General features: G+C 37.5%; 5 non-coding genes across 5 annotated transcripts; all 5 read right to left on the reverse strand.

The window, feature by feature from the left end:
- Nucleotides 1–730: 730 nt before the first annotated feature.
- On the reverse strand, nt 731–802 carry TRNAR-GCG (transfer RNA arginine (anticodon GCG)). The gene has a single exon. It is a non-coding gene; the product is annotated as a tRNA-Arg (tRNA).
- A 1,586-nt stretch (nt 803–2,388) lies between these two features.
- Nucleotides 2,389–2,460, reverse strand: TRNAC-GCA (transfer RNA cysteine (anticodon GCA)). Its single transcript has one exon. It is a non-coding gene; the product is annotated as a tRNA-Cys (tRNA).
- Nucleotides 2,461–6,505: 4,045 nt separating this feature from the next.
- On the reverse strand, nt 6,506–6,577 carry TRNAC-GCA (transfer RNA cysteine (anticodon GCA)). The gene has a single exon. It is a non-coding gene; the product is annotated as a tRNA-Cys (tRNA).
- A 3,610-nt stretch (nt 6,578–10,187) lies between these two features.
- Nucleotides 10,188–10,259, reverse strand: TRNAC-GCA (transfer RNA cysteine (anticodon GCA)). Its single transcript has one exon. It is a non-coding gene; the product is annotated as a tRNA-Cys (tRNA).
- Nucleotides 10,260–11,841: 1,582 nt separating this feature from the next.
- Nucleotides 11,842–11,913, reverse strand: TRNAC-GCA (transfer RNA cysteine (anticodon GCA)). The gene has a single exon. It is a non-coding gene; the product is annotated as a tRNA-Cys (tRNA).
- Nucleotides 11,914–12,702: the final 789 nt, after the last annotated feature.

Genomic DNA, 12,702 nt, shown 5'->3' on the forward strand with positions numbered 1-12,702 from the left:
CATTGCAGCCTTGATGTAAAGGTTACTGTACTGTATTTCTTGTCCTGCAGGAGGTGAAGATGAGTCTGTTTCTTTATGGTAAAGGTTTGGAGTTATTAGTCAGGGCATAAATAGAGAGTTCACATACAGCAGGAATAATCTGTGAGCATGCTCAAAAAGAAACTTTGATCATCCTAAAGTTCCACTATAGTTAGTGCTAGTCAGAGTAGGATATATTGAAATCAAGTTGTGACATTGTTTTATGGAAGCAAAACTGAACTAAAATACAAATTGTTACCAAACCAATATTAATAATTTCTGAAAACTATTTTATCGTGGCACATTGTTGCTAAGAAAAGAAAATATTTGATTTTTGGGTCAGTGGGCTCAGATGTTCTGAATGCATGTATGCCTTTTGGACTAATTGCAAAATCAGTCGGAGTTGAAAACATGGCTGTACCAAATAATTTTGAATTCTGCCATGTTAATGCCCAATACTCCCTTATTTATCAAAGTTAGTTAGGAATAAAGCATTCATCCTTCATGTATGGTGATTTTATCCTGTATAATTCTCTATAAAAAGTAGCAGTCAAAACCTGCCACTGATACTGTACTTTCCTGAGGTAAAGTATTAAGTTGACATTTCAACATTTTTTGTTGCCTGACTACCACTTGAGTATGTTTTTACATTACTTGAGTCCCAAACGAGGTATAGACTGCAAAGTGATGCTATACATTAAAAGGAAGTAATAGGGGGCACCCGGATTTGAACCAGGGACCTCTCGATCCGCAGTCGAATGCTCTACCACTGCGATATACCCCCTGCTCTTTCTCACTGTAAGCACATACACATTGCAGCCTTGATGTAAAGGTTACTGTACTGTATTACTTGTCCTGCAGGAGGTGAAGATGAGTCTGTTTCTTTATGGTAATGCTTTGGAGTTATTAGTCAGGGCATAAATAGAGAGTTCACATACTGCAGGTATAATCTGTGAGCAAGCTCAAAAAGAAACTTTGATCATCCTAAAGTTCCACTATAGTTTGTGCTAGTCAGAGTAGGATTTATTGAAATCCAGTTGTGACATTGTTTTATGGAAGCAAAACTGATCTAAAATACAAATTGTTACCAAACCAATATTAATAATTTCTGAAAACTATTTTATCATGGTACATTTTTGCTAAGAGAATAACATATTTGAATTTTGGGTCAGTGGGCTCAGATGTTCTGAATGCATGTATGCCTTATGGACTAATTGCAAAATCAGTCGGAGTTGAAAACATGGCTGTACCAAATAATTTTAAATTATGCCATGTTAATGCCCAATACTCCCTTATTTATCAAAGTTAGTTAGGAATAAAGCATTCATCCTTCATGTACAGTTATTTTATGCTGTATAATTCTCTATCAAAAGTAGCTGTAAAAACCTGCCACTGATACTGTACTTTACTGAGGTAAAGTATTAAGTTGAAATGTCAACATTTTTTGTTGCCTGACTGCCACTTGAGTATGTTTTTACATTACTTGAGTCCCAAACGAGGTATAGACTGCAAAGGGACGCTATACATTAAAAGCAAATTATAGGGGGCACCTGGATTTGAACCAGGGACCTCTCGACATGCACTCGAATGTTCAACAACTGATTTATACCCCCTGGTCTTTCCAACTATAAGCCCATACACATTGCAGCCTTAATGTAAAGGTTACTGTACTGTATTTCTTGTCCTGCAGGAGGTGAAGATGAGTCTGTTTCTTTATGGTAAAGGTTTGGAGTTATTAGTCAGGGCATAAATAGAGAGTTTACATACTGTAGGTATAATCTGTGAGCATGTTTAAAAAGAAACTTTGATCATCCTAAAGCTCCACTATTGTTCGTGCTAGTCAGAGTAGTATATATTGAAATCCAGTTTTGACATTGTTTTATGGAAGCCAAAGAGAACTAAAATACAAATTGTCACTAAACCAATATTAATAATTTCTGAAAACTAACTGATTGAGATACATTTTGTCAATAAAATAAAATATTTGATTTTTAGGTCAGTGGGCTCAGATGTTCTGAATGCATGTATGCCTTATGGACTAATTGCAAAATCAGTATGAGTTCAAAACATGGCTGCACCAAAAAAAATTGTAATTCTGTCATGTTAATGCCCAATATTCCCTTATTTATCAAAGTTAGTTAGGAATAAAGCATTCATCCTTCATGTATGGTGATTTTATCCTGTATAATTCTCTATAAAAAGTAGCAGTCAAAACCTGCCACTGATACTGTACTTTCCTGAGGTAAAGTATTAAGTTGACATTTCAACATTTTTTGTTGCCTGACTACCACTTGAGTATGTTTTTACATTACTTGAGTCCCAAACGAGCTATAGACTGCAAAGTGATGCTAGACATTAAAAGCAAGTAATAGGGGGCACCCGGATTTGAACCAGGGACCTCTCGTTCTGCAGTCGAATGCTCTACCACTGAGCTATACCCCCTGCTCTTTCTCACTTTAAGCACATACACATTGCAGCCTTGATGTAAAGGTTACTGTACTGTATTACTTGTCCTGCAGGAGGTGAAGATGAGTCTGTTTCTTTATGGTAATGCTTTGAAGTTATTAGTCAGGGCATAAATAGAGAGTTCACATACTGCAGGTATAATCTGTGAGCATGCTCAAAAAGAAACTTTGATCATCCTAAAGTTCCACTATAGTTAGTGCTAGTCAGAGTAGGATTTATTGAAATCCAGTTGTGACATTGTTTTAAGGAAGCAAAACTGATCTAAAATACAAATTGTTACCAAACCAATATTAATAATTTCTGAAAACTATTTTATCATGGTACATTTTTGCTAAGAAAATAAAATATTTGAATTTTGGGTCAGTGGGCTCAGATGTTCTGAATGCATGTATGCCTTATGGACTAATTGCAAAATCAGTCTGAGTTGAAAACATGGCTGTACCAAATTATTTTGAATTCTGCCATGTTAATGCCCAATACTCCCTTATTTATCAAAGTTAGTTAGGAATAAAGCATTCATCCTTCATGTACAGTTATTTTATGCTGTTTAATTCTCTATCAAAAGTAGCTGTAAAAACCTGCCACTGATACTGTACTTTCCTGAGGTAAAGTATTAAGTTGAAATGTCAACATTTTTTGTTGCCTGACTGCCACTTGAGTATGTTTTTACATTACTTGAGCCTCAAACGAGGTATAGACTGCAAAGGGACGCTATACATTAAAAGCAAATTATAGGGGGCACCTGGATTTGAACCAGGGACCTCTCAACATGCACTCGAATGCTCAACAACTGATTTATACCCCCTGGTCTTTCCAACTATAAGCCCATACACATTGCAGCCTTGATGTAAAGGTTACTGTACTGTATTTCTTGTCCTGCAGGAGGTGAAGATGAGTCTGTTTCTTTATGGTAAAGGTTTGGAGTTATTAGTCAGGGCATAAATAGAGAGTTCACATACTGCAGGTATAATCTGTGAGCATGCTCAAAAATAAACTTTGATCATCCTAAAGTTCCACTATAGTTAGTGCTAGTCAGAGTAGGATTTATTGAAATCCAGTTGTGACATTGTTTTAAGGAAGCAAAACTGATCTAAAATACAAATTGTTACCAAACGAATATTAATAATTTCTGAAAACTATTTTATCATGGTACATTTTTGCTAAGAAAATAAAATATTTGAATTTTGGGTCAGTGGGCTCAGATGTTCTGAATGCATGTATGCCTTATGGACTAATTGCAAAATCAGTCGGAGTTGAAAACATGGCTGTACCAAATAATTTTGAATTCTGCCATGTTAATGCCCAATACTCCCTTATTTAGCAAAGTTAATTAGGAATAAAGCATTCATCCTTCATGTACCATTATTTTATGCTGTATAATTCTCTATCAAAAGTAGCTGTAAAAACCTGCCACTGATACTGTACTTTCCTGAGGTAAAGTATTAAGTTGAAATATCAAAATTTTTTGTTGCCTGACTGCCACTTGAGTATGTTTTTACATTACTTGAGTCCCAAACGAGGTAAAGACTGCAAAGGGATGCTATACATTAAAAGCAAATTATAGGGGGCACCTGGATTTGAACCAGGGACCTCTCGACATGCACTCGAATGCTCAACAACTGATTTATACCCCCTGGTCTTTCTAACTATAAGACCATACACATTGCAGCCTTGATGTAAAGGTTACTGTACTGTATTTCTTGTCCTGCAGGAGGTGAAGATGAGTCTGTTTCTTTATGGTAAAGGTTTGGAGTTATTAGTCAGGGCATAAATAGAGAGTTTACATACTGTAGGTATAATCTGTGAGCATGTTTAAAAAGAAACTTTGATCATCCTAAAGCTCCACTATTGTTCGTGCTAGTCAGAGTAGTATATATTGAAATCCAGTTGTGACATTGTTTTATGGAAGCCAAAGAGAACTAAAATACAAATTGTCACTAAACCAATATTAATAATTTCTGAAAACTAACTTATTAAGATACATTTTGGCAATAAAATAAAATATTTGATTTTTAGGTCAGTGGGCTCAGATGTTCTGAATGCATATATGCCTTATGGACTAATTGCAAAATCAGTATGAGTTCAAAACATGGCTGCACCAAAAAAATTGTAATTCTGCCATGTTAATGCCCAATACTCCCTTATTTATCAAAGTGTTAGAAATAAAGCATTCATCCTTCATGTATAATTCTCTATCAAATTAGCAGTCAAAACCTGCCACTGATACTGTACTTTCCTGAGGTAAAGTATTAAGTTAACATTTCAACATTTTTTGTTGCCTGACTGCCACTTGAGTATGTTTTTACATTACTTGAGTCCCAAACGAGGTATAGACTGCAAAGTGATGCTATACATTAAAAGCAAGTAATAGGGGGCACCCGGATTTGAACCAGGGACCTCTCGATCTAAAGTCGAATGCTCTACCACTATGCTATACCCCCTGCTCTTTCTCACTATAAGCACATACACATTGCAGCCTTGATGTAAAGGTTACTGTACTGTATTTCTTGTCCTGCAGGAGGTAAAGATGAGTCTGTTTCTTTATGGTAATGCGTTGGAGTTATTAGTCAGGGCATAAATAGAGAGTTCACATACTGCAGGTATAATCTGTGAGTTTACTCAAAAAGAAACTTTGATCATCCTAAAGTTCCACTATAGTTAGTGCTAGTTAGAGTAGGATTTATTGAAATCCAGTTGTGACATTGTTTTATAGAAGCAAAACTGATCTAAAATACAAATTGTTACCAAACCAATATTAATAATTATTGAAAATTATTTTATCATGGTACATTTTTGCTAAGAAAATAAAATATTTGAATTTTACGTCAGTGGGCTCAGATGTTCTGAATGCATGTATGCCTTATGGACTAATTGCAAAATCAGTCGGAGTTGAAAACATGGCTGTACCAAATAATTTTGAATTCTGCCATGTTAATGCCCAATACTCCCTTATTTATCAAAGTTAGTTAGGAATAAAGCATTCATCCTTCATGTACAGTTATTTTATGCTGTATAATTCTCTATCAAAAGTAGCTGTAAAAACCTGCCACTGATACTATACTTTCCTGAGGTAAAGTATTAAGTTGAAATGTCAACATTTTGTGTTGCCTGACTGCCACTTGAGAATATTTATACATTACTTGAGTCCCAAACGAGGTATAGACTGCAAAGGGATGCTATACATTAAAAGCAAATTATAGGGGGCACCTGGATTTGAACCAGGGACCTCTTGACATGCACTCGAATGCTCAACAACTGATTTATGCCGCCTGGTCTTTCTAACTATAAGACCATACACATTGCAGCCTTGATGTAAAGGTTACTGTACTGTATTTCTTGTCCTGCAGGAGGTGAAGATGAGTCTGTTTCTTTATGGTAAAGGTTTGGAGTTATTAGTCAGGGCATAAATAGAGAGTTTACATACTGTAGGTATAATCTGTGAGCATGTTTAAAAAGAAATTTTGATCATCCTAATGCTCCACTATTGTTCGTGCTAGTCAGAGTAGTATATTTTGAAATCCAGTTGTGACATTGTTTTATGGAAGCCAAAGAGAACTAAAATACAAATTGTCACTAAACCAATATTAATAATTTCTGAAAACTAACTGATTGAGATACATTTTGGCAATAAAATAAAATATTTGATTTTTAGGTCAGTGGGCTCAGATGTTCTGAATGCATGTATGCCTTATGGACTAATTGCAAAATCAGTATGAGTTCAAAACATGGCTGCACCAAAAAAATTGTAATTCTGCCATGTCAATGCCCAATACTCCCTTATTTATCAAAGTTAGGAATAAAGCATTCATCCTTCATGTATAGTGATTTTATCCTGTATAATTCTCTATCAAATTAGCAGTCAAAACCTGCCACTGATACTGTACTTTCCTGAGGTAAAGTATTAAGTTGACATTTCAACATTTTTTGTTGCCTGACTGCCACTTGAGTATGTTTTTACATTACTTGAGTCCCAAACGAGGTATAGACTGCAAAGTGATGCTATACATTAAAAGCAAGTAATAGGGGGCACACTGATTTGAACCAGGGACCTTTCGATCTGCAGTCGAATGCTCTACCACTGAGCTATACCCCCTGCTCTTTCCCACTATAAGCACATACACATTGCAGCCTTGATGTAAAGGTTACTGTACTGTATTTTTTGTCCTGCAGGAGGTGAAGATGAGTCTGTTTCTTTATGGTAATGCTTTGGAGTTATTAGTCAGGGCATAAATAGAGAGTTCACATACTGCAGGTATAATCTGTGAGCTTACTCAAAAAGAAACTTTGATCATCCTAAAGTTCCACTATAGTTAGTGCTAGTCAGAGTAGGATTTATTGAAATCCAGTTGTGACATTGTTTTATGGAAGCAAAACAGATCTAAAATACAAATTGTTACCAAACCAATATTAATAATTTCTGAAAACTATTTTATCATGGTACATTTTTGCTAAGAAAATAAAATATTTGAATTTTGGGTCAGTGGGCTCAGATGTTCTGAATGCATGTATGCCTTATGGACTAATTGCAAAATCAGTCGGAGTTGAAAACATGGCTGTACCAAATAATTTTGAATTCTGCCATGTTAATGCCCAATACTCCCTTATTTATCAAAGTTAGTTAGGAATAAAGCATTCATCCTTCATGTACAGTTATTTTATGCTGTATAATTCTCTATCAAAAGTAGCTGTAAAAACCTGCCACTGATACTATACTTTCCTGAGGTAAAGTATTAAGTTGAAATGTCAACATTTTGTGTTGCCTGACTGCCACTTGAGAATATTTATACATTACTTGAGTCCCAAACGAGGTATAGACTGCAAAGGGATGCTATACATTAAAAGCAAATTATAGGGGGCACCTGGATTTGAACCAGGGACCTCTTGACATGCACTCGAATGCTCAACAACTGATTTATGCCGCCTGGTCTTTCTAACTATAAGACCATACACATTGCAGCCTTGATGTAAAGGTTACTGTACTGTATTTCTTGTCCAGCAGGAGGTGAAGATGAGTCTGTTTCTTTATGGTAAAGGTTTGGAGTTATTAGTCAGGGCATAAATAGAGAGTTTACATACTGTAGGTATAATCTGTGAGCATGTTTAAAAAGAAATTTTGATCATCCTAAAGCTCCACTATTGTTCGTGCTAGTCAGAGTAGTATATTTTGAAATCCAGTTGTGACATTGTTTTATGGAAGCCAAAGAGAACTAAAATACAAATTGTCACTAAACCAATATTAATAATTTCTGAAAACTAACTGATTGAGATACATTTTGGCAATAAAATAAAATATTTGATTTTTAGGTCAGTGGGCTCAGATGTTCTGAATGCATGTATGCCTTATGGACTAATTGCAAAATCAGTATGAGTTCAAAACATGGCTGCACCCCGATACCTGGGGGTCTATATTACGAGCCGCTATGGAGACTTGTTTAAGGAAAATTTCTCGCCTTTGCTTAAAAATCTTAAGGCCGATCTCCATAAATGGCAATCATTAATCATATCTTGGTTAGGCCGTATCATAGCTCTGAAAATGAATATTATCCCCCGCCTCCTCTATCTATTCCAAACGCTACCAGTGAAAGTGCCGGACTCGGTACTGGCACAAATTCATACGTGGTTACTACGCTTTGTGTGGAGAAATAAAACTCCTAGGATAGGGTTCTCTACCCTCCGCAGATCAGTACAAGAAGGGGGGAGAGGATTCCCAGATATCCGCCTTTACTATCTGGCCACCCATCTCAGCCAAGCGGCTGCATGGTTCGCCCCTACGCAGTCCATACGTTGGCTCCAGTTAGAGAGGACACTGAGCCGTACTCCTCTATCATCTCTACTCCTATCCCCTCCTAAATCTAGATCTCCCCATTTACAACTCCACCCGGTTCTGGAATTCACCTGTCAGATCTGGGACTATTGTACACGCCATTTCCACATGTTATCAGCCCCTTCGGCGCTTACTCCATTGTGGGACAACCCTTCGTTTGTCCCAGGCCATTCCATGTCCCGCTCGCACCCATGGTTGACACATAACATCCGCTTCGTTCTAGATGTATTGTCCGAAGGGGCCTGTACACCCTTACCGGAAATTGCGTCAAAATATGACTTCCCGGATGCGAACCCTTTTACCTATCTACAGGTGAGACATTTTGTCTCGTCCTTAACAAGCACATCCCCATTCCAACCTCTCTCCACCCTGGAGTCCTATTGCTATTACAAACCGCTCGCTCGTGGAATCATCTCACAACTGTATTCCCTTCTCCAGGTAGGGGATAAGGAGACGACCCCGGCTTTTATACTCAGATGGGAACAGGACCTTGGCCCGATACCAGATGACTATGATTGGTCAGATGTCTTTGCGGCTGCCGCGAAATCCTCGATTTCAACCCTAGTTAAGGAAAACGCATATAAAATCTTATATAGGTGGTATCTAGTCCCCTCTAGACTTCACAAAATGTTCCCCTCCTCCCAGCCACTGTGCTGGAGAGGATGCGGCGGTCACGGCTCTTTCCTCCATATATGGTGGACATGCCCTAAAATCGAGCTATTCTGGGATTCAGTCGCCCACTTGCTGAGTACAGTGCTCCAGACCCGGATATACAAAGATCCTTGGTCCTTTCTGCTAGGCCTCCCCACTGCCAACGCACCTCCGAACTCTGGTAAATTACAGACACAGATCTTGAACGCGGCTAGATGCGCAATTGCCCTAAACTGGAAAAAGAGGGAGTCCCCCCCTATACAACAGGTCATCAACAAAATATGGTACTTCGCAAGCATGGAAAAAATCACGGCATACCTCCATAACAGATCTTTTCAGTTCCTTCAAATATGGGAACTCTGGTTTGACTCACAGGCCCCCGCACACGGAGCTCGACCCCCCGGGAGCTCGACGGCCATACTACTATGACCCCTGTACTCTCCTAGCCCGACAAGTAACTCAGAGGATATCCTTAACATAACCTTTTCGTGTTCCCCCGAGTAGCACTTTCCATTTAATACTAACGCCATGCGCGTACCAACGCAAAACGGGGGCGTACCAGCGGAATTTCCCTAACCCTGCCACCTCTCCTCCTACTCTATTCCCTCCCCATCTCCCCTGTCTCTTTTTCTCGCCTCTCAGGTTCTATCTCTTTAGTCTCTACCCTCCTGCAGTCATATTAATGAACCTGTGTGTCGGTTCCCACCCACCTGAATAGTCTCTGTCTACCCTGAGACATAACTCTTTGCTGTTTCTTTGCAATGTGGGAACCACATGTTCCTTATTTTTAAGGTTATATATCAGTTATCGGTTATGTTATGCTAGAACAGAACAGCCCATCCCATGTAAGGGGGAAGGCTGCAGTAATGTTTGTACCCTGTAAAGTTTATACCCTGAAAATTAAAATAAACAATTTAAAAAAAAAAACATGGCTGCACCAAAAAAATTGTAATTCTGCCATGTTAATGCCCAATACTCCCTTATTTATCAAAGTTAGTTAGGAATAAAGCATTCATCCTTCATGTATAGTGATTTTATCCTGTATAATTCTCTATCAAATTAGCAGTCAAAACCTGCCACTGATACTGTACTTTCCTGAGGTAAAGTATTAAGTTGACATTTCAACATTTTTTGTTGCCTGACTGCCACTTGAGTATGTTTTTACATTACTTGAGTCCCAAACGAGGTATAGACAGCAAAGTGATGCTATACATTAAAAGCAAGTAATAGGGGGCACCCGGATTTGAACCAGGGACCTCTCGATCTGCAGTCGAATGCTCTACCACTGAGCTATACCCCCTGCTTTTTCGCACTATAAACACTTACACATTGCAGCCTTGATGTAAAGGTTACTGTACTGTATTTCTTGTCCTGCAGGAGGTGAAGATGAGTCTGTTTCTTTATGGTAATGCTTTGGAGTTATTAGTCAGGGCATAAATAGAGAGTTCACATACTGCAGGTATAATCTGTGAGCTTACTCAAAAAGAAACTGTGATCATCCTAAAGTTCCACTATAGTTAGTGCTAGTCAGAGTAGGATTTATTGAAACCCAGTTGTGACATTGTTTTATGGAAGCAAAACTGATCTAAAATACAAATTGTTACCAAACCAATATTAATAATTTCTGAAAACTATTTTATCATGGTACATTTTTGCTAAGAAAATAAAATATTTGAATTTTGGGTCAGTGGGCTCAGATGTTCTGAATGCATGTATGCCTTATGGACTAATTGCAAAATCTGTTGGAGTTGAAAACATGGCTGTACCAAATAATTTAGAATTCTGCCATGTTAATGCCCAATACTCTCTTATTTATCAAAGTTAGTTAGGAATAAAGCATTCATCCTTCATGTACAGTTATTTTATGCTGTATAATTCTCTATCAAAAGTAGCTGTAAAAACCTGCCACTGATACTGTACTTTCCTAAGGTAAAGTATTAAGTTGAAATGTCAACATTTTTTGTTGCCTGACTGCCACTTGAGTATGTTTTTACATTACTTGAGTCCCAAACGAGGTAAAGACTGCAAAGGGATGCTATACATTAAAAGCAAATTATAGGGGACACCTGGATTTGAACCAGGGACCTCTCGACATGCACTCGAATGCTCAACAACTGATTTATGCCCCCTGGTCTTTCTAACTATAAGACCATACACATTGCAGCATTGATGTAAAGGTTACTGTACTGTATTTCTTGTCCTGCAGGAGGTGAAGATGAGTCTGTTTCTTTATGGTAAAGGTTTGGAGTTATTAGTCAGGGCATAAATAGGGAGTTTACATACTGTAGGTATAATCTGTGAGCATGTTTAAAAAGAAACTTTGATCATCCTAAAGCTCCACTATTGTTCGTGCTAGTCAGAGTAGTATATATTGAAATCCAGTTGTGACATTGTTTTATGGAAGCCAAAGAGAACTAAAATACAAATTGTCACTAAACCAATATTAATAATTTCTGAAAACTAACTTATTAAGATACATTTTGGCAATAAAATAAAATATTTGATTTTTAGGTCAGTGGGCTCAGATGTTCTGAATGCATATATGCCTTATGGACTAATTGCAAAATCAGTATGAGTTCAAAACATGGCTGCACCAAAAAAATTGTAATTCTGCCATGTTAATGCCCAATACTCCCTTATTTATCAAAGTGTTAGGAATAAAGCATTCATCCTTCATGTATAGTGATTTTATCCTGTATAATTCTCTATCAAATTAGCAGTCAAAACCTGCCACTGATACTGTACTTTCCTGAGGTAAAGTATTAAGTTGACATTTCAACATTTTTTGTTGCCTGACTGCCACTTGAGTATGTTTTTACATTACTTGAGTCCCAAACGAGGTGTAGACTGCAAAGTGATGCTATACATTAATAGCAAGTAATAGGGGGCACCAGGATTTGAACCAGGGACCTCTCGATCTGCAGTCGAATGCTCTACCACTGAGCTATACCCCCTGCTCTTTCTCACTGTAAGCACATGCACATTGCAGCCTTGATGTAAAGGTTACTGTACTGTATTTCTTGTCCTGCAGGAGGTGAAGATGAGTCTGTTTCTTTATGGTAATGCTTTGGAGTTATTAGTCAGGGCATAAATAGAGAGTTCACATACTGCAGGTATAATCTGTGAGCATACTCAAAAAGAAACTTTGATCATCCTAAAGTTCCACTATAGTTAGTGCTAGACAGAGTAGGATTTATTGAAATCCAGTTGTGACATTGTTTTATTGAAGCAAAACTGATCTAAAATACAAATTGTTACCAAACCAATATTAATCATTTCTGGAAACTATTTTATCATGGTACATTTTTGCTAAGAAAATAAAATATTTTAATTTTGGGTCAGTGGGCTCAGATGTTCTGAATGCATGTATGCCTTATGGACTAATTGCAAAATCAGTCGGAGTTGAAAACATGGCTGTACCAAATAATTTTGAATTCTGCCATGTTAATGCCCAATACTCCCTTATTTATCAAAGTTAGTTAGGAATAAAGCATTCATCCTTCATGTACAGTTATTTTATGCTATATAATTCTCTATCAAAAGTAGCTGTAAAAACCTGCCACTGATACTGGACTTTCCTGAGGTAAAGTATTAAGTTGAAATGTCAACATTTTTTGTTGCCTGACTGCCACTTGAGTATGTTTTTACATTACTTGAGTCCCAAACGAGGTATAGACTGCAAAGGGACGCTATACATTAAAAGCAAATTATAGGGGGCACCTGGATTTGAACCAGGGACCTCT

Source organism: Pseudophryne corroboree, chromosome 1 (genome assembly GCF_028390025.1).
Source record: "Pseudophryne corroboree isolate aPseCor3 chromosome 1, aPseCor3.hap2, whole genome shotgun sequence".
Classification (NCBI taxonomy): Eukaryota; Metazoa; Chordata; class Amphibia; order Anura; family Myobatrachidae; genus Pseudophryne; species Pseudophryne corroboree.